Here is a 23,420-nt window from a genome sequence, read left to right on the forward strand (position 1 = left end):
TGCTGCAAAGCCGCATTGCCCCTTGTTGTTCCAGAACTCATTTCAGAGCTTGTAACCTGTAGTTTGCCTCTGTTTTGTCGCACATAGCTCGTAACATGTATCAATGAATACAACAGGACGAGTGACATCGAGTTTTTTAGAGGACCTACTGTTTCAAGCACTTATAATTTTATTTCTACCACCAGCAAAGACAAAGCCATTGTTTTGGTGATTACTTTATAGGTATACTCGCAGTTAGGTGCAATTAGAATCTCGGAGCAAAGTAATGGGAAAAGGATGTAGGAAAAGAAGATATATAATAAAGAAAGCCGAACTTGGTCTGTAGCGTAATTGGATGGAATGGATATAGGCACTGAATCTGCAGTTCACATTGATGCAAGTCACAGCACCTGGTCCAAGAAGCCACTGAGAAGTCAGTTTAAAAATACACCACGTCTTTTTTCCACGCCTGTAGTAATCTTTATTTAAATTCATTCCATTGCATGAAGATCCATAACTAATAGATTATGATTAAATAAACTAAGAATTGAACATTGTGGTTTTAAATTTATTGTGGTTTTAAATTTATTTTGGATCTAAACATAACATTTCTAAGTTCTCTCCAGTAATTATCTAATTCAAGGTACGTCTATTCAGCTGTTTGGGCTGTGGTTTTGATGCCACTAAAACAACATCGTTGAAACTGAAGAAGAACTTTAGCACGGATCTAGAGACCGCAGGTAACTTGCCTGCTGTTACGAATTTCGAAGAGTGAGATTTAATCCAGTCGCGCTGCTTCTGGTAGTCTGAGGTTCGTCCGAACGCATATTCAGATTCTCCATAATCCTCTGCCTTTTTGACGACGCCATGCCAAACAGTAAAGTCATTTTCTGCAGTATATTCCTCCTCTCAAACCTTGTTTTTATTTGGTCTTTGTATGTAGATTAAATTAAAACATAATTAAAGTCTTAAAGCACATAATATATTCTACTGGAATATTTTATTCTTTTTTGCTACATTAATAGTATTAAGAATAAGATATACGTGTATTTACATACGTATAATTGGAGATACATTTTCATTACTAATTAATTCTTTCGTAAAAATTCGTAATATCTGACTTGGTCGTGTTAGCTCCCACTTTTAAGGTACCAGATCCTAACCTCTCTCACAAGAACCTGTCATTTTGATCTCTTCTCCACGAAACTTTATTTCGGTTCAGTATCACGTCCCTTTTTCTATAAGCTTCACAAAAGCACGTAGCCTCATTCAATTGAGGCTTTTTACTAGAATTTTAAAATTATTTCTCATATTCCTCGTGCATACAATATGCTTATTCCATCTCGCCATCCTAGAGTTGATCAGGATAATAACGTTGGATAAATAATAAATTTTGCCTAATGTTCTGCTAGTTACCTGTTGAAAATCAGACAATACTTGGAAAGTATACTGACTAACTAACTAACTCTATGGCTTACCGAATCGGAAGGTTCATCACCGAATTAACCAAAGCCCTCCACCGGACCCTGTCCTGGGCCAACAAAATCCAGTTTCCTTCAACTCCTATCTCCCATAGATCCCGCCTGAGATTATCCTCCCATCTACGTCTAGGTCTCCCCAGCGGTCTCTTCCCTTCAGGTTTCCCAACCAGTACCCGGCGCACACCTCTTGTCCCATCCATGCGCGCTACATGCCCAGCCCATCTCATTCTTCTCGACTTAATCACCCTGACAATATTGGGAGAGGAGTACAGATTTTTAAGCTCGTCATTATGCAGTTTTCTCCACGCCTAATCGTCTTCCCTCTTAGGCCCAAATATCCTCCTCAACACCCTGTTCTCAAACACCTGCAATCTGAGTGAGAGACCATGTTTTGCACCCATACAAAACAACAGGCAAGATTATTGTTTTGTATACATTAATTTTCAGGTTCTTAGAAATCAGACGGGAAGACAAAATATTTTGAACTGAGAAGTAGCAAGCAGTTCCAAAATTTAATCTCCTCCTAACTTCCTCATGAGTGTCACTTGGAAAGTATACTAATTTAAAAATATATTTGTATAACTAGTCATTGTCTTAAGTCAAAAATTGAATAATCCAATTTATGTGCTGGTTTTATTGGCACTGTTATTGGAGTTTTTCTAATTTTTACCTGCTATAATCTCTGCCTCTATATTTTCAGGTATTTTCAAGGGCGGACACCGTTGGAGAAAATCTCACTTTGTAAGTACGAATATTATGAAATATCCATTTAGTAACTTTATAATAGTTTTTTCCATATCAGGATTTGTGTCACGTATTTTTCCTTGTCAGAATTATTTTTAGACCTAAAAGTGACTAGTATTTGTTTTAGAATGTTGTGTGTTGTTCGTTGTAGTTGCATATTTGAGGTGTTTTGCTACATTGCATCCATACTTTTAAAACCACGACAAGTTCAGAAAGGATCAATATTTATAAACAAAATGAAAAATTTAATAAATAAAGTCACACTTGAAATAAACTTTTACAATACACTTATCGATATTGTAAACGTAAAAATATTTACACGGAATATTTCAGAAACAATTTTGAATGATGAAGGTAACTGTAGATTCTCACCCCCTGACTTTATTTTTCGACGCATTACTACCATCTGAAAGCCACCGAATGTTCCCTCCTGTGGCCCGAAGCAAACATTCTTTTTCGTGGAAGTATTCCAAGATGAAGTCTCTCTTTTAATATGTTGTTCGGTGGCTGACGATAAAAAGACGCCGGGACATGGCGAAATCCTTTTGTGATTGAACCATATCGTGGTAAGACCGTCATGTTTTGTCAGCTCTCTCTTCCTACGGATTGCAGCTTCTGAGTTATGTAAGAGACACTATGGAAACTGTTTGGAAGACGCGTTTCTCACTCTAACTACGATATACACATATTTCTGCCACAAGGGAACACATTCTTTGCTTTGCTGATAGTAAAAGTACATTTGTATCAAGCAACACTAAATCTATCGCGCGTAGGAATCTTATGGACAGCGGCCTCCTTACCAAATCGGGAGTCTTAAAGTTCAAATCTAAATTTTCCGAACAAAATCCCTACGTTCTGAAGATGACTGTGTACTGGGATGTAGGGCCGTGTAGTCCGATATAATGACGTGTCAGTGGTGCTTAGTTTCTGTCATGAATAGGGATTACTCTGATAACATAGGGAGTAATAACCTCTGAAACGTCGGTAAACGTCTTCCAGGTTACACGGCATAACATAGAAGACGCTCAACGATCAATTTCTTAAAAGCGAAGTACACGTTCTCAGAGGCGCGTTTGAATCCCACCGTATTTTGAAGCTTGTTACTGATATCGAAGAAATGAGGTCGAAGAACTCGTTTGAATTATTTCAGTGCCATTTTAATAAACAATATGTTACGAACTGATGGATATGCAATAGAATGAAATATATCCTTGACACTGGTACTGTCGTGGTTGTAAACAATTTCCTGTCTTGTCGGACGAACTTCGCATCTGTGTATTTTGGTAATTTATCTTCTGTGGCGTAAACACTTCGAGAGATTTTTATCTGAGACTTGATATATGTCATGTCGTGTCATAATGTAAGCTGTATGAGGAGTTTTGTGCTAAAGTCATAAAACCTGCTATCGTATTGGATATCTTTTTAGTTCTATAGATCATGTGTTGTAATATATGTGAAGTGTGATGTATTTCATGAGTTTGCGTTCTTTTTTGCTGTTGCATAGGTGGTCGTGTGATAGAATCCAGCTCTGTTCATATATTTGTTATTGTTTATAATTTTCAATATGTTACTTAATATTTCTATTATTATTTATTATTATTAGAAAGCAGTTATCAAGGCGGATTCTTTCTACTCTAAATATTTAGAATATTATGTCAAACGTTTCGCATCGTTGCCATATTTATACATTTAAATTACAAAATTTCATATACAGTTTGTAGGCATGTTTTTAATCTATCTTATTACCATGTTTAATATGCTTAGCTTTAATTTTTCATTATTTATCGCTGTTAGACTGAAATGCAAAAAAGAAATTCTCGCGGACACAATGTTATGTTTCACGTCCACTAGAGTTCTGCAGTTGCTGTTTTTCATTTCTGGCCCTATTTCAAGTGTTGCATAACTTATAACATTTCTGCCAAGTTTCGTGAAAATTGGTGTACTGTTTCACAAGATGAAAGGTGAGATAAACAAATTGTTCTGTGACTACGATGACGGAGGCAGTATGGCCCCTGAAACGTTGGTAAACATCGACCAGACTACACGGCGCAACAACCCAGAAGACAGAAATCTTCATACTAAGAATCGCCCTAATGACGGAGGCAGTATGACCTCTGAAACGTCGGTAAACATCGACCAGACTACACGGCGCAACAACCCAGGAGACAGAAATCTTCATACTAAGAATCGCCCTAATGACGGAGGCAGTATGACCTCTGAAACGTCGGTAAACATCGACCAGACTACACAGCGCAACAACCCAGAAGACAGAAATCTTCATACTCACCGCCCTGATGATAGAGGCAGTATGACCTCTGAAACATTGGTTAACATCGACCAGACTACACAGCACAACAACCCAGAAGACAGAAATCTTCATCGCCCTGATGACGGAGGCAGTATGACCTCTGAAACGTTGGTTAACATCGACCAGACTACACAGCACAACAACCCAGAAGACAGAAATCTTCATACTCTGATGATGGAGGCAGTATGACCTCTGAAACGTTGGTTAACATCGACCAGACTACACAGCGCAACAACCCAGAAGACATAAATCTTCATACTCTGATGATGGAGGCAGTATGACCTGTGAAACGTTGGTAAACATCGACCAGACTACACAGCGCAACAACCCAGAAGACAGAAATCTTCATACTCATCGCCCTGATGATGGAGGCAGTATGACCTCCGAAACGTTGGTAAACATCGACCAGACTACACAGCGCAACAACCCAGAAGACAAGGAATCTTCATACTCATCGCCCTGATGATGGAGGCAGTATGACCTCCGAAACGTTGGTAAACATCGACCAGACTACACGGCGCAACAACCCAGAAGACAGAAATCTTCATACTCACCGCTGTGAAAAACCTCAAATCTTACAGACTAAAAAATACCCCTTAATGTTAGATTGCACGCGTGCTTTATTGGTCACAGAAGTTGCCGTCAGATACGGCGAAGCGGCAGACTGTAGGGAGATAAATATATTCCCTAAGTATTTACATTTTAAAATAATTATTTATGTAACCCTATTAACACAACACAAAATTCCTTTAACACATTATGAATGTGTTTTTATGAGCGCATTTACTTACTTCAAAAGTGACCTCAGTGCGTGGTCCGTTTCATACGATAAGAGCTTTTATATTGAGTGATCGACGGAATCTGTATCTCTGTCTACTTGTTTGTCTGTCTGTCAGTTGTGATCCTGAGGAATAATTATACGCTTCGTCGCTCTGAAATGCGTTTCCTTACTCGTGTGAATGAAGTCTTCAACTGCACATCATCACGAAGCTAGAAATCCAGAGACTGTGATATGCATTGTTCTGTTAGTTCTCTAGCATTCCATCACGGCTTGAATCGTACGTATTACTGCAATGAACACGCATACTGATAGCATTTAAATACCCTTTTGAAATGCAAAATGAGGCTAAAAGCGGCAAGTGGTAATAAGATTGAGTATATGAAGAGATTGTACAGCGGTACCAAATTCTGTTTGGTTTGAGTAGGCGACGAGGTCACAAATTTTTTTGAACAAAGAAGAGTTGTAAGACGGGGTTGTAGTTCGAGTCTCGGTTTCTTCAACATTATTGTATGTGCTGTTATTTACCATATTAGCGAAAGTAATGCATATGCAGCAATATCAGTAAAGATGTCATCTCCAAGATTGTTGTTTACAGACGATGTAGATGTTGGATTATTTATAGTTGGTTAACGGTTCGTATAAAGAGTTGATTATGTTTTACAATATTGTATATTGGGATTTTAGAAACTAATTTTAAGACCGAAACACTATTTTTAAAAAAATGAAGAATGGTTTGTGCACGTTTAATTATTAGAAGCTTGGTATGACGTCAGTAACTTACGTGTTACCTAACAAAGTAGATGAAGAATGAATTTAAGGAAATATCGTGCGAGGAATTGGATTAGATACATGGGGTTTATGAGAAGAATTATTGGCGAACTTTTGTGAATATGGTGATAAAACTTTGGGTTTCATAAGTACCATAAATTTCTTACCTTTATGACAGAAGAATTTTGCTTCATAACTGTCATTGTTAAGTTTACGTTTCGTGAGAAGAAAACGTAGTAATAGGTAACATTACGTCAAATGAACCATGAAACGTGGTAGTGATGTCCAAGTATTGAGGAAAAGAGACACAAGATATATTACGTCGAACGAAGGTAAATAAAATGTAAAAAAGAACAGTAAAGCGAAGTCGGTGGAAATGGATGCCGGCCCCGTGGAGGAAAACTGCGGAGACCTGCTGAATTTTTTTGTTTAGAAGCAGACAGTTGTATTTCTGCATGTCTGGTTCACTGTCGAGACATCGACGTGTGTTTACGTTTCTACGTGTAGTGTTTTTCAGTGTGATTAATTTACCGTCTAAGGAACTCATACCAAATATCTAAAGCGTTTGAGGCATCACAAGTAAGTAATATTTCACGTTCTGATGACGAATATGCAGATATCTGTTAGATACGTCAGACGTTTCAGAGGAACGCGCTACCTCAGTTATCAGTGTAATATCGATTAGACTATATGGCGTAACATTTATCAAGGCAGCCATCTTTATTGGAATTAATTCTTCGCAGGATGTAATCTGTGTAAACTGAAGAAGGAAAACAATTGTGGTATTTAAGTCGTATTTATTCTGAAAACGAGACAAAATAGTCATTGAAATTCCACTGCGTCTTTCAAATACAGCGGGATATGTGTTGCGTGATAGTTGTATTGCGAATACGGTCAAATATCGATTGTATCTCTGATCAAAATGTATTATCGTTCTTCACAATAGAACTCAATATTGTTTTCGATATTATTGTTGATGATGCCACTTCCTGTTTTAGGTTATGAATGTAGAGGATAAAAACAAATCAGCAGCCTTAGGTGTGTCTATATCTTTCGGTCACGCTACTATCGTATATCATTCTTAATGGCTGCCGTGACACTGTTTTCAACGAAACAGATCTTAAAAAAGTCGTTTTCAAAATATGTAATGAATTATTCAGCTTCTTCTTAAAATCAAATTCTTGCGTGTTTTGAACTTTGTCTGAAACTATCCCTTATAGTTACAGGTTGAACTACTTTAACAGGATTTTTATAACGTATTCAAGAGGAAAAAAAAGTCTTAAATCCGTGCTACAGGTAAAAAATAACATAGTCTGCAGTTAGAAACATTTTGTGAAAGTGATTTGGTAACATTGTTGGTGTTCGTGTTCTGAAATGTAAAATTATAGATTAGGTAAGTAGTTCATTTCTGTCACAATAAATATTCCCTTTTACGGAACCAGAAAACGATTCTGAAGATGGCTGTCTTCTGGGATGTTGCGCCTTGCAGTCTGGTAGAAGTTTGCTGACGTTTCAGTGGTTCTTGGTGCCTAAATAATTAAAACGATAGAAGGAGGCAGAAAACATCTTTAAAACATCGGTTGACGTTTCCCGGAGTACAAGGCTCAACATCTCAGAAGTCAGACATCTTTTTACTCATCACCTTGAGAACCTGAAATCTCACCAAAAATCCAGGCTTTCGAAACGTGTATTCTTGAATCCGAAGCGGTTTTACTCTGTGAAAAAAATATTACTGGTGCCTCATCGTTTCTTAGTTTTATAATAATTAGAATACAGTCGTTTTAATTTGTAAAAGATGCTATCTCGGTTAACAAAATTTTGCCAGTCTAATGTGAAACATCCAGGAAGCATGTATTGTCATGAGGCTCCTTGAGCGGAGTTACTTTAAATATTAACTAAATGATACTAGCTCTGTATGCTTTTGAATACAGAACTGTGAAGAAAATTGCTTTTCCTTAATTGCGATCCCTAATCTCCATAATCGTGTATTTATGCTGCTTACATAGAACACGGTTTATTGCTCATGCTTCTTGCAGAAACTTCAAAGGAAGAAGCTACAGGCCATAGGAACATTGAATCCAAACCACTCATAAAACCTGTGAATAATAGGACGCGAGCTGTGTTTCTTGCTCAAACTTTGTTTGAGTCGTTCCGTACAATTCCTTAGGTAGTCCTACAGACTAATTTTCTGTGATTCTTACGTGGAAAGTCCCGTTTTAGATTTTCCGCACAGCACACTAGGTTATTCTAAGATTTTTTATTCTGATTTATTTATAAAAAAATATTTGTATGATGCCTTAAAATGCTACATTTCCAATTCTGCCCACATAATATTCAATTTATACTCTACGCTGTTGTCTTAAATAGCCTTTACAAATAATAAAGCGTCGTTAAATAAGAAATCAACTAACAAATGTATCAGATAAACGACTTTCATTAGATCTTACACTTCCCTCTATAGTTTACGCGAAGATGGACGTTTTATTTTCGACGCCTTCTGAACTGTCCTTAGTCAGATAAATTTCATGCTTGAGCTAACTTGTATTAAGTATCTTCAAGATATCATTTATTAGAAACAACAGATATTCTATGGTCTTCGCATTCAAGGAACGTTTGTAGAACTGCTTTCTAGATACTCAACTTTATCTTCAATTTATCAACAATGGCGTTTACTGCTTCAACAGTTAGTTGAGGTGTAGCTTGGTCTAACACAGACAGACCCTTGCGATCTCTTTTCGCTGAGCTATTCTTTGATATTTGTTACAGAATGGCTCGCGTATCAATCACATTAATTTTTGTCTATTGAAGCATTATGCTCTGCGTCGTATGTTACTGAGCAGAAAACAATTTATTTCGAATTTCTATGTTTTTTTTGAATCCAATAAGATGAATAGAAGCTTGAAATTTCGGTTCAGTACATTTAATCTTCTAATTTGTTGCAGATACAGATCTGTTGCTTGTTGGTATCTAATTGCATAACGAAAATGTATTTTGTTGTATTTCTTTAAATGTTTACGAAATCGAAAATAATTTGAAATGAACGTTAAAGATAGTAATGAAATTTGTTTTATATGATAGAACACATGTTTTCTCTGTATGATAGACTGACTTCTGCTCGTAATTACCTTTATACTACTATATGCGCGTTCTATTAATTATTTCAATCATATAAGTTCAAATATGTATATAGACTTAAAGAAAACATTTAATTTAGAAGAAATTGGTTATTTAGAATTCTCATGAATTGGGTATACCATTGAAACTAGTTAGACAAAACTAAGTGTTTTTAAACCGAATCAGTCTTAAATCCGATCTGTGTGACAAATCTCCTATTCACAATTTTCGGAAAAAGTAGATGCTTTATCATCTTTGATTTTTAATTTTACTTTTGATTACGCCATTAGGAACGTCCGCGAAGTCGGATTGGAAATGAATGGGACACATCAGTATCTGGTCTGAGCTAGTTCTGTTATATTATTGAATGAAAACATAAGTATTATAGTGGAAACATGTAAACACTATTATATTCAGTTAAGGACGTTGTCTAGACGTAAAAGAAGAAATAACTAAGTAGTCTCGTCACCAGACCGCAGAACATTATTTATAAGGTAACTAATAAATCATTTAAAAATGTGTCATACTTTAAATACATGGAAACGACGGTATAAAATTGAAATTTAATTCAAGAATAAATTAAAAGTAGATTAAATTCCGGAAATGCCACTCACTTGAGAATCTCGTGCGCCTCAGTCTAGTATCCAGAAACATAAAGATAAAGTAACTTACTGATTTAATAACTAACATTGCCTGTTGTTTTGTGCGGGTGTCTCACATTAAGAAGAAAACACAGCCATGAAAGTGTTAGTGGCCTGGTGTTTAATGTGCAGATATATTTCTTGTTGTTGTAGCGCTGTTGAAACTTCCATATTCGGGAGATTCACGGTTCGAATTTCGTTTGGGTTACCGCCTGTTCTGGATTTATTCTTACTGTGCATGATGAAATATAGGAGGCTTCGATGGGCTGGACATGTAGCACGCACGGGGAGGGGGAGCTGTGCATACAAAATTTTGGTGGGAAATACTTCAGGAAAATTACCACTGGGTAGACCAAGAAGAAGAAGGAAGGATATCAAGATGTATCTTGGGAAGGTATGTTTTAAGGATGGAAAATGGATGGAGTTGGCTCAGGATCGTGTCTGGTTGCGGTTGTCGGTGATGGACCTGCGGGTTCTGCTACCTGGAAGTTATTTAGTTAGTCCAGGCAAATGCTGTGATAACTCCTCTATCCCTATGAAGCTTAGTGGTTAATATCCCACCTGATTTAACAACCAATAGCTATGCATTTTGTAATTACGGGTTCGATATGATTCTCAGCGATTATTTCCGTAAACAACATTAACCAGTTCATCTTTGTAAGGGTAGTGTGTTGTGTTTTCTTTGAGGTACGTAATTAATAATATATTATTTAGATGATCTTTGGCTTTGAATGTTTAATAGATCATTATCACCGTTTTTCGAAATTCTTAGGTCTGCGTTGTTTGATTTGTTTCGACAGTTTAGAAACTTGTTTGTTGAGACAGGTGCTTGGGCACAAAGAACTTTGCTTTTGTGTTACGGTGTGTGTGTGTGTGCACTCGATAAGTTATCAATACTTGTATATAGCGATGTAGGCATTTCGAAGCCACGTCTGTTATTATCCGTGAAAGCTTCGTCGTGCGCTTGATGACCGTGCAATGCACGCCCTTGTGTAGCAAAACCGGTGTAAATAAAGCAAGTTCTGTGATCATTACGCTTTGTTCTAAATGGATTAATCACCATTCACGATGTAACTGGGCGGTCTGTTATTGATTATCTGGTCTCGATAACCAGACTATTGTATCACCTAACGTACTATGTCAGTCGTCGGTGGATTGATTTAAAATTCAAACAAAATAGCGAGCCATAATCTAGATACTTAACACTTCATTTACCATATTAAATGCGGACTCTGTAAAAATCATACAAATCAATAACATGGAACTTACCACTGTGAAATTTGTGGTCAGCTGATCAATAGTTACGTAATGTGAAACCTGTGGTTCGTGACTCCAATTGGCTGTAGAGTTTCCTTTAAAAAAAACGCTAGTTCAAAGTTTCTTTTACTGCCCGTCACTTTTTACAAACTTTTTCGCTGTCTGTTCACTTTAAAAACATGTTTCGATCCTGTGTGGCTGTCATCAGGTTAAATTCCACATTGGCCATATTGAGGCAGAAAAACTAAGATTTTATCATAACACCGGGAAAAATCGGTCTCTTGCCGCGTTCTCTGGGGGGAGGGGAAGGGTGGAGGAGACCCCTTTTAGTTATGGAGGGTGGCGGTGAATATATTGAAAAAGAAGTCGCTTGCAATAGGGAAAGGTGGTCTTCTGGCTTGGATGTTGATGGGGTTGTGAGCGTGTTAGAAAGCGTTACATAGGGTCTTGGACTGTAGGGATGTTTTGAACGAGATAATGCACCTTCAGGTTCGTTCACAAAAGGTGGGGAATTCCTTGAACACTTGAGCGCTCTTGTCTTCTCAAGAAGGACTGTGCTGTATGTCTTTTAAAACGCTTTCTGTATCTGCTGACCGCTTTGCCCAGTTTGTCCATCTGTCCGTCCGCCTTTGCGCGCTTAATTCATAACTATAGAGCAGTGTAACATAAAGAGATTAGTATGCCTGAACATACCATACACTTATGCAAATATTTAAAACTTTCTCTGCAAAAAAAGAAAAATGCGTGATGTTGAGGTACCAGAAAAGTTATTACGTGTCCCAGATAAAGTTTCAAGATTTTCATTCTTTCGTAAACTCATATGTAACTATAAAGTGAAACTAGTTTTTTTAAGCACCTTTTAAAACGGCTATGTCATGCGGCTTATACGTGTTCATGTCGGCCATGAAAAGAGGGTAGTTATGGAAACGAAATTCTGGGCACGTCGCACTTGCAACTCCAACGGAACCGCTGATGAATTTTAAGACGACGTGAAGACCACCTTCAAGAGGAGGTAAGGGGCCACTGCGAACTTGCCTTTCTGCGCACAGACGTCAGCGACGATCTGCAGTGACACGAGCAATGTTATCGGAGGAGGTTAGGTTAGGTTATAAGATGCATCGGTTCAGTAATCGGTCAGAAGACATGATCTTTTCGAAATAAACTTCAAACGTATGTTGTTAGAGAAATCATAATTGAACTATTGTTTATTTGATTTTGTTATTCTTGATTTTGGCGCATTTAAATTTACACACGAGTTTACACGACGTTAAGACCAGGACCAACACCATAATCATCTTTATCGTATTGGAAACTTCAAATCACACTTATTCTTTTTTCGGTTCGAGATTTAATTACACCTTGTAGTATCTGATATTTCCGGAGATTTCTGGGCCTTCAGGCTACAATATGGAGGCACTGTGTTCCTCCGGAAAGTTGTCATGTCGACCAAAGGCAACGTAGATAACAGCTCGGGAGGCCAGCAATTGCAATTACGCGTTATTTTCGTAAATTGCGTACAATAAAAGCATAATAGAACTTTCGTTTTAATCTCTCTTACTCACATTTAATATCACACAGAAAATAAAGTTTGGCTAAAAATGTTTAGGGAGGCAAAGGTGGGGTGTGTAAAATATTATTCAGTGATTTTAATTCTGACCCAAATTAGTCGAATTTAATGCTTGCTTTACATAAACCTTGGATAAAACTTCATGTTTCTGGCAGCTGTTTTATCGTTACTCCAGATAATAAAGTTGTGAGAGTTTCCGAATTTGCCTGTATTTTATGTTACGGATTTGACGACATAAAATAGAGTTCTCGTGTTTGTATTAAAAATATTATAACGGATGTTATATACCCGAAGGATAAATTTACTGACATTGTGTTTGGATATAGTGAGCTTCACGTGTTTTTAATTTTGTTTTATTTTTATGTTTAAAATAAATACGTGCTCTGTTTCTAAAAATTCTGTTCTCACATTATTTGTCTTTATTTATTGTCTCTCTCATTTTAATCTTGATAAGCGAGTACACGCTGTAAATAATTGATAATCCTCTGTTGTGATTCTGTAATTAGTCCCATGAGTGTTGAATCGAGTTTAAATGTTTATGCCTTGATTTCTGTCTGTCTGTAATTGTTGTATCACATGCAGACTGGAAACTATCTTTGAACGGTGTCCATTGTTTGCACAAAAATATGTTAACTATGTTTCGGAGGCTTTCTGTGGTGCCGTCTTCAGGAAGAAAGCACGTCCTCTGTAGGCCCCTTTAGATAAAGTCTTTATTATGTATTCAGCAAAACATATAGGCCTGTAGTGAAGATGTGAAAATGTTGGTTGCGTTTATTACACGGAACTTGTGTTTAACGACGCCCTATTAACCGCATCGTTCCTGATGTCGTAGTTTGTAACACTTTAAAGTTTAATCTTTAACTTAACACTCCATTTCTGCGGATATTGCCTAACCTGCAACCACAGCACCCATTTCGTCACTTGACTGTTATGAATAAGGTCGTTTTATGGCCCTGTTATAGTTGTGGTAATCTTCTCTTGTGTCCTGTTAATTGATACTTAACTTTCGCCGATGCCGACTTGTTATCCTTAATTGTCGTATTAATGACGTTGCTATCCAAGCGCATATGGTGACTACACATGGCCATAGACAGACATGCGCCATTATGAGATTTTTAAAGGGGGGAAAAGTTAAATTTAAACAGCGCATTGACCAGTTCTACATATCGGAATAAATGTTGTATGCCAGCATTTCAAAACTCTGTGATTTTTAAAACTTGTGTTTGAAAGAAGCTTCACGTCGTTAATTTTTGTCTTGGCACTGAATAGAGGTGAGCGATTACGTTCACGCTTTGGCAGATTTAGCACCTTGAGAAAAAAGTCTCCAGTGTTCAGCGCCGGTTAATGACATGACTGTGAAAATAAACTAATGTTGGTTCAACCTGGAATTTAACTCAGGTCTTTCAACCTGTAGTCAGTGACTGACTAATTGCGGATAGTAACTTGAAGCAGTATTGAATAAAAATTAAGAATATAACTCTGTATAGTAGACGTCAACATTGCGGTAAATATATTTGCTGTAGCTAATTAACGAGAATCGATACTGACAGTTCTTCATTTCCACATCTGACGTAAAATTAATTCAGAGTTTTCTACATATTTCGAAATAAGAGCTTTGTGCATTCTTGCCGAAGTAGTCGTTTGTATTAATTTAATTTCACATGAATAATTTAGGATAGTTTTGTTCCTGTTAAAGAACTTAGCTTTGGAAAATGTTATATAAAATACATTTTACCATCACTACCGATTTTAAATATTTGCATATTAATAAAGAGAAATTATTGTACTTTCAAGAAATATCTCATTAATATTTAAAGTTAAAAATATATAATTCTTTATTGACATGTTAACCCACAGGTGGAAAATTTTGTGTATAGTAACTTATGTATTATCTTTCTCATTCAGTACTGGATGTTGACATCACCTCTTTGCAGTACCACGTGGCAATTTGTGATACGTATCTTTGAGGTAATGTCATTTCATCTTCGTATGTCGTGGCCTTTCGTGAGGCGCATAGGCGTCAACTGGCTAAGCCAAGAATTTTGATTCAGAACATGAGTGAATACAAAAACAACGTTACGTCATACAAGTAATGCACAGTGGTCTTGTACTCAGAATATGTAAACATCTCCTTCTTGCCTTTGAAGATTGTTTTGAGTTTTGGCTTGGAGTACATTTGTAGCTTGGTTTAAGAACTCAACCCATAGACGAAGAGGGGACATGGATATAAGGATCCAATTGTTCTACAACTATGAATGAGAGAGAATTCAATGGTTTACAGCTCACTACGTTCTCACTATCCTTAAAGAAAGAATCGTGTCTGTCGGATAGAAGGTTGTGGGGTCTGAGTTTGGTTCAGTAAGTATATGCCTCTGAAGGAAGTCGAACACAGGTCTCCCTGACAGTAGGTACTCGCTTCAGGTACTAACCATAACTATTCCAAGATTTATTTAAAAATAACACAAAGATCCAGGCTTGAAATAAACACCTTGGTGAGTTTTGAGGTTATCGTGGCTGCAAATCATTTCTGTGTTCTAGGATTTTGTACCGTGTAGTCTCTTACCGAAATTTTAGAAACACATACTACCTCCATCCTCAAGGTGGTGATGGTGGAGGCAGTAAGCATCTATTGAAACGTCGGCATATTTGTAGGAGACTACAAGGCCCAACAGTCCAGAAAAAAGTAACTTTCAATTATAAACCTTATCTCTACTACAAATATTGTTGAGTGTTATTAAATTAAAGATAACTAAGTGTGTGTTATAAAATTGCTATAACCAAACGGCGAAGAAAATTTAAAATTCTAGTCTTTCTCTTTGTCTGAGTAGTGCAAGACTCTCTTAAGGTCGCTGGCTTGCTATTTGTGTTTGTTCCACCCTTCTTTGGCTTCGTATTTTCATCACCTCTTGTGAATGAAATTCCAGTGGGTGGTGACATTGATAAATTATGGATTTATAATCAAATGAAACATACAAGAAATATTAATTTCACTCTTGTGACGCCGAGAGTTGGAAGTGTACTCGCCATATTTGTTTTCCTCCATCGGAAATTTTTACGTCTGCATTGATATGTAACATCTCTTTAATCTGTTACGATTGCAAACTGGTATTTACTGATCCGTCAACACTCGTGATTTTCATTTAATCAGAACATATTTTTACATCCGTAACAAGCTCATAAATCTTGCTGCTTTGTGTGTTCCTGCAGATAACTACGGTAATCCGCCCAGAACTACGTCCAGCGATACCGGGCTGATTTCCGTATTTTAAGTAATTAGCGATTTCCATGATCGCCTGGCATTTGAAGGAGATGAAAAGCTCCCAGACACGCAAATTAACGAGGGAAAATTTCGTTCCTAATTCTATCGAAATTTTTTGTATTTCAAGGGACAACCACTACTGTCAGTCACGTTTGATTGTAATTCTACGCGAGCAGAGTTATTTTTGAGACGTAAATAATTTTTCAGCTGTTTAAAGACTTCAAGGCTTTTATGCAACTCTAAAAGATCCATTAACGCCATCAGTCACTATCCTGAAGCATATTAATCCAATCTGATCCTCCCATTCCATTTCCGTAAGACAAATTTTAATGTCGTCCTCTTATCAACACGTGGGACTTTCAAGTGATGTGTTTTCTGAGAATCCGGTGGTACCATTGTTTCCTACATTATTCCTTGCCCCTACTTTGGAAATATTCCTCTTTAATGTCGCCTAATTTTTAGCTACTGATAATCTAAAACGTGTAGTGTCGTAAAGTCTCCTCTCAGTTAAAAGTTAGAATACGTGAGACTGGAAACACGTGATTAGCAATTTTTCCCTGTTTAAATTTTTTCCAATTAATAAATTTCTCGTGACTCCGACTTCCGGGACGCACTGTGTATATATGTAAAATATATATTCGGTCTGGGGAAAGTGGTTTATTTAAGAAGCTTTAGCGACAGATATTTTCTTCCGAACACCCTGAAATGTGGTCATTTCGAAATAGTCCCATGCGTCAGTACTGTAATAGAACTGTCTGTATAGAGCATAAAATACAATAGAGTTTAAAATAGGCGGTTCTTATATTGTGATGTATTCCCTTGTGCATAATCTTAAAGGGGACAAGGCTCAGAGATTTATGACTCAGCAGGGGTTGCAGTGGGGGATAACGTAAAAGAGAGTGTTGGCTACGAAGTCTGATCGCCCGCTGAGATTACGAATCCTTCAGAAACCCCTTCACCCACACCCTTGCCACGGTCGCCCACCGTCTTTTATTTTCACCCGTTCTGATATCGAAAGCGTTTATTTTTCAACTGTACAAATCAGAATGATTCCACGGACAGTTACATTGTATATCCACCCAAAATTCTTAACGTATTGCCCTGATATTAGTAGTAGTAATGGGTTTATAAGCGCATTATCTGCTCTGGCTATTGCGCAAAATTCAAATTGCGAGATTTTAACTAAAATCATTCCAAAAACCATCTTTAAATGTTGTTAGTAATAGACAAAATTTTAAAAAAAAATTCCATTAAATAATCATGTTTTGTCCCTCCTTTGTTCTAAAGTATCGTAAAGAATGGTTGTAGCTCTGTAACGATACACTTTTACGTAAAAGTTAACCAAGACGTTTCGGCTCAGTCTGACGCCCTGATGCCATCCTATAAAAGACACTGATTTATTAATCGCTCCGTGATCTTTAAAATGAGTACGTTTTTGTAAATTCCTCTTCTATCGCTCTTTATGTCTTGTGATTGTTTTCTCTGGAATGCGAAATTTTCCATATTTATTTCCGATTTCTATCCAACTTTCATTTCTGAAACCTTCAGCAATTTATTTAAACCTGGTAGGTTGGTAGCCGTTCTTTTGATTCCCGTTGACGAGATTGCCCCTTATGTATGACCCTTGGATAAAGGACTGCCCAGTATTTTAAAGCCTCCTGGGACCTTTATCCCTGTTAATCCACGGATTCTTATTCAATATATACGAATCATCCAATCACATCTAGTGGACCGCTCTATCCGATATTCATGTTGGTATTATCTGTGCATGGGGCACACCATCTGGAAGTTAACAGGCCTTCCGAAGGCTGATTATATACTGATATAAAGCCTTTTTATATAATTATTGATGCTCATGACTCACCTTTCTTCAGTTAAATTAAAGTAACATACAAACGTTATTTGAAGATTTTAAGTAAAACAATTGTCTATATAATCTTCATCTATACACTAATGTATTGGGATTTAAAATAATTTTGTACGAAATATATGGGCAAAGTATTTACCATTTGAAGCCCAGTGGTAATTATATTTACTCTCATTTAAGAATGAATAACACTTAATTCGGTATTCATAGAATTAATGTGATTCTTAATGCAAACGTTGATTAATTCTTAAACAGCATTGACTATTAGATCGTTGTAAAGGTGAAGTATGTTCGATTTATGGTACGGACTGTATTATTAAGCATTTTTTTTACGGACGTGTTCTTCAGAGGGTTAATTCCACTATCACGAGATAGATAACGCCTGGAAAATTAATATTTTAACATGTGTTGATGGTTTCGAATGATACACCTGTGTTACCTGAAGAGTCACAAAACTTTCCGACTGTTTGAACTTCGAGGATGAGGAAAGAGCTAAAGACAAATTACACAAAAGAGAAATTAAATAGACCACTTGCCAGTTAGATGGAGCAATTTGTTACCAAAAAGTGCAAGAGAGAATAAGTTTTAATAGAAGGAAGATGAGAAATAAATGGGAGCAAAGGAAAAGCAGGAAAATTTAGCCAAAGAATTATGGCACGAAGAAGCAATACATTAAAATCTCAGACCAGACTAATATTAACTACGTGGCAGTATTAAATGGAACTAACTTGCTCTATATTGTAGGCCACTTGACTATTCAGTTCAAAAGTTAATTAATTTAAAACACGGATGAAATATTTTGGTAATTATGTAACGGATGTATTTGTTTTAATTTTCTGTGCAATATTCGAACTTATAATGCATGCAAATTTACTTAGCCTATGTGTCAGTGAGTGTCTATCGGAAAGCAGGGTAATTATATTCGTAGACAAATTTTTGTAATGGATGCAAGTTGTTTCCTTTGCTGTACGGACTGAATTTTTATGTTATATTTGGGAGAGTTTTGGGTTTAAAATGGTCAATGAACCCTCAATTTCTATTAAAAGCCGGTAATTTCTTGACAGCTGACTGGTTATTGGCTTCTGAAGTGGGATTTTTTCCAACGCACCGTTCAAAACATTATGAAATACTATCTGTGCATGTAGAACAAACGTTCATGTTTTATTATTCATATGATAGAGGTAAATGCTTATTAAGTGGTTAGAAAATCAGGATGTAAAGGATTAATTTTTATAATAAACTGAATTCGTATTGTTGAAATGTCCGAAAGGAATAATCTTTCAAATTCAATGATGACATTTCCTCGCTGTCCTACATCATTGTGTGTCTGGAATTACAGATATTTATTTCCTGTATTTTTACCTCTCAGTGGTTAATTGTTCCATATTACACTTTCGAATTCAAGCAGACGTTAGCAGCCATTATGACTTATTCAAATTTATGTTTTATTCCTTTCTGTTTTAGAGTAGTTCTGCGGTCTTATATTAGGTATGTCTTCTGTTTTACTACAGACATTATGATGTTCTATTTACTCACAAAGTCTGGTGTCTCGTGCTAGACGCTTACAGTGCCTCCAGAAAGACGGCAAAAATGGTTCCTAAAAGAGTTCTGCATAAAGCACGTGGTTGCCTTCTGCCTTTAAGTCTGCCTTGCAGTCTAGCCGGTCCGTGCAAAACTGAGACATATGTCTTGTTTGTACTAGCAGCAACAGTAAGATTCTAGACTGTCCTTGTATGTCTTGTTATCATTAGAAATATAAATGCAGTTTGTCCATTCAAGGAATTAACTATATTTGCAACATTGTTGTATGCGATGCATAACTTGAAATCAGTACTGCCGTAATTTCAGCTGTGTTGTTGCTGGATGAGCATTTGTCACTGACAAACACTTCCTGTGCCCGGAAATGTTGTAACCAGTCGATGTATTGTTGTGTTGTTCGGTATTTCCTTGTCAGGATACGCATTGATAAATATTTCACAGACAGCATAAAACGACTACGATGTCTTGTAATGTTCGAGGATTAACACGCGCTCTGGTCGTGAATGCTCTACCCGTAAAATTTTGCGTCTCTGGCCTGAGCAGTGGCCTAGCAACTAGTTGTGGGAGAGTCTTGTTACACTGGGACTTTCCTGCTTCTGATTTCATTGTTTAGCGTAGAATGTGGTTGTTCTTGGGTTTCATATACCATATTATTACTGTACTATACATGCCGTTCATAATATATTTATATGTATGTGTAGTTTCTGTCCTCCAATCCCATTTAAGCTTACTTAATTTTTAATCTTGTTAACTGTAGATGAAGTACAGGAACTATAGAGCTTTTCGTTATGCTTTATTCAATTGTTGTTTTGGTTTCTCGTAGGTACAGTTGCCTGCTATACGAAATATTAAACTGTATTGACCAATGTAAATATTTTACGAGGCTGCGTCTTGTTCTGTGCTGTTCTAATTTACAAGTTTGTTTATCTACATGTTGTCTTTTACCGTGCGACAGAAGTCATACGAATGAGGTGGAATCATTGTGGTGTGTAGACGGTTGTAATTTAAAACAAGACTGATTCTTTACATAACCTCAATCGAAGGACTACAGAACAAACAAGTATCTCATTTCCACGAACGGAGGTGAAAATCAATGAACAAGAGAAATGAAAGTCTCTGCGGTTTAACGATGGGAATACGGAAGAGACCGTAAGATATTCAACGCTAGACGCATGTCTGAAATTTAAATTCTACAAAGCTTCTTTTAAAAGAAGGGTGGCAGTGACGTAGCCAGTGTTTCTCCAACTTTTATTCCTGGGATTAAGTGACTGTGTTTTACGTGGCTGAAAAGGGTTTCAGAAAGTGGAAAACGCGTTTGGAAGGGACCGTGGCTCTGGAGTAACCCGCCTTGTTCAAGGGTCAGGAGGGGAGATTACCCACGCCGAAACTCTTCTGCATTCAAAATGAACACATAGTGTGAAATGTTTCCACAAGCCGAGTAGCGGTATATACAACCAGACATTTTTGTTATTTTATTCACAGTAATCATATCCATATGTATTAGACCTAATACATATCGAAATCCTACGCCACAGGACAGGACATGACGTGCAGTCTGCGTTACTCATAGATGCATACTTGGTGACACAACGTCACCTAATCAAACAAAATTACATTTAAAGTGCACTTACAATAAGTCAATCACACCGTATTTAACCAGTCTCGTAATACAGACATATATTATAGTCGGTTAAGGAGGGAGGATTCCATATAAAATCATCAGACGACGGTAATTGGAATAAAATTTTCAATGTAAAACCGTGAGGAACAGAGACAGATGCTCCCTGAAACGTCGGCTAGTTTTAACCATTTTACACGCCTGATAATCCGAGATGACGTTATTAATATTTTATCGTTTACGTAAAACTCAGACTTAAAATAACCCATGTCGCCTAATTTCTCAGAATCTATAGCTTTGAAGCTTGTTTACGACCCAGCGTAATTTTCTAATGCTTTTATAAATAAAATCCTTTCTCATTCTATAAGAGACCTACGCACATTATGCTTCATTTGACAAAGGACTTGTTCAGAGTTACGCTACGTTTTGGGATGTCGCTCACATTCACTTTTTGTAGAAGTAAAATTACCTAATAAATTCCCTTTCAGAGGTACGGGCATTGTCCCATAAGAAAGGAGATTGGGAACGTACAAAGAGCTGCAGATCTTAACGACTTATCAGTATGAGACGAGCCAGAGACGGCAAACTTGCTACAAGTTTCTCACCTTAAGCTCTCCTAACGTTTGACGAAAAGACTGCTCCTTTCTGTAGTAGAGCCACTGTATAAAATTGTCTGTTACGTTGTATTTTCCAGGACATAGAATTAGGCGGAAAAGTAAAAAGAAGATAGCTGATGCTTAATGATAAATCCGCCTCTGTTACGCAAATATTAAATTAGTTATTTTTATTCATTGTAGCTTAATATACTGAAGGCCCAGGGTTTATTTGTTAGCTCCATTGCATCTTATTATTTCTGTGGACGTTATGTTAAGTGTTTAGATCCAGGGTTATGAACTCGTGACCACGTCGGTGTGTTTTGTGTTTCATGCTTACATTTGTATAATATTAATCACTCTGAATAATGAAAACTGAATGTTCATTATTATTTTCGCATTATTCCGCAACTAACCCCCGTACTGAGCCACACAAATCCTGTCGAAACTCTCATCATATTTGATTAAAAATTTAAATATTATTCTTACATCTTCCACTAGGGCCCCTAGGCAGGTTCTTTCCTTCGGGTATAGATAAATACATTGCAACAGTACGTTAAGTATATAAAAATTTATTAAATGTATAAACATAATGTAATATTGTATTACATATAAATTTTTATTAAATATAAGCCTGTCTCTAATAATGGACAATGTAAAATATATTTGCTGTGATATTAATATTTTGTAATTATGTTTGTAACATCAGTATTGTCTTTCAGTGTATCATGAACGTACTCAGATTCAGATGTAAAATATAACGAGAGAAATGGTTGAAGAGTAGTTTAAAGACACTACAATGTAAAGTCTGTCTATTTATTTTCAATTTATATGATATACTGTGCATTTAATGTAATACGTAATTATAATATTTGCAGTTACATTATAATGTACTATATTCATACGTACTTTTCGTGATGTTGAACAAAGTAATGCAGTAATAGTTATTATGATGAGGGGAACGTGTAAGAATTTTTCTCCTACAGGTGAAATATTGCATAATTAATATAGAACAGTGCATTTAAGATGGGTCTTTTCGCAGGTTCTCCCACATGACTGTCTACACGCCTATACATCAATCCTGACGTAGAAATTGCAGTCAGGTAAAGACGAAATTTGAAGTCAATGTCCTGAAGTGGTTTTCTTAATGAAATAGAGTTCCATATTCTATTTTTGTATTAAATGCCTGTGTTATTTACGGAATTCAGCTGAATTACCTACATTAATCACAATACTACGTTTTAATTCCTCGTACATACATTTAAAAATGTATAAACCTGCCGCAGAAGTATTCATTACTGGTGTGTTAGGAAGATATACACAGTTTAGGGAAGAAAATATTGAATTTCTTCATTACATTAGGCCTATACTACAAAAAAGTTAGCGGAGAAGTTTTCTGCATTGCAAATTAGTCACTTGAATCTTCGAAAGAATTGTTCTATGACTCGTGAAAGAAAAGGAGAAGGAGGGAATGGAAGACGTAGATCGAAATACAGATACTCGTGAGACATAAAAAGAGGCGAGAAAGAGGTACGATTGAGATGGATGAGGGAAGCGGGAAGGAAAGTGGAAAGTTTAAACAGATAATACCAAAGAACTAATGTGCTTTTGACAAGTCTGTAAGTTTCACAAAACCACTACATCAAATCTGTTTTGATGTGACAAATGGAGTGTAAGTAGTAGCAAGATTTTACATCGCATTACTTCAGTTGTTACGTATCGGTCCTGTGGGTTATTCGTATCCAGAATTCATTCTGGAACACTGAATTCATCAAACATTTTGAAGGATTATAGGAATCTACCTACTTTTGAGGTAGATTTCAGTCTTAGATCTCAGTGGTTGAAGACCGCTCGCGAGCTTATGTCTCTTGTGGCTTATGCAAATATATGTATTTCATGGAGCT

The 23,420-nt window shown here is 36.6% G+C and overlaps 1 protein-coding gene across 3 annotated transcripts in view; it reads left to right on the forward strand.

Moving 5' to 3' along the window:
• The window catches only part of LOC110829846 (zwei Ig domain protein zig-8), a 520,441-nt gene that overhangs the window by 45,088 nt on the left and 451,933 nt on the right, over nt 1-23,420 (forward strand). For all 3 annotated transcript variants that reach the window (XM_087344188.1, XM_087344183.1, XM_087344184.1), the window contains exon 2: nt 2,161-2,201. The gene's annotated coding sequence lies outside the window, so the exon portion shown is untranslated. The remainder of the gene's footprint in view (nt 1-2,160; nt 2,202-23,420) is intronic.

Source organism: Zootermopsis nevadensis, unplaced genomic scaffold, assembly GCF_977971745.1.
Source record: "Zootermopsis nevadensis isolate Lab colony 2312 unplaced genomic scaffold, Znev_1.0 Znev_ptg000007l, whole genome shotgun sequence".
Classification (NCBI taxonomy): Eukaryota; Metazoa; Arthropoda; class Insecta; order Blattodea; family Termopsidae; genus Zootermopsis; species Zootermopsis nevadensis.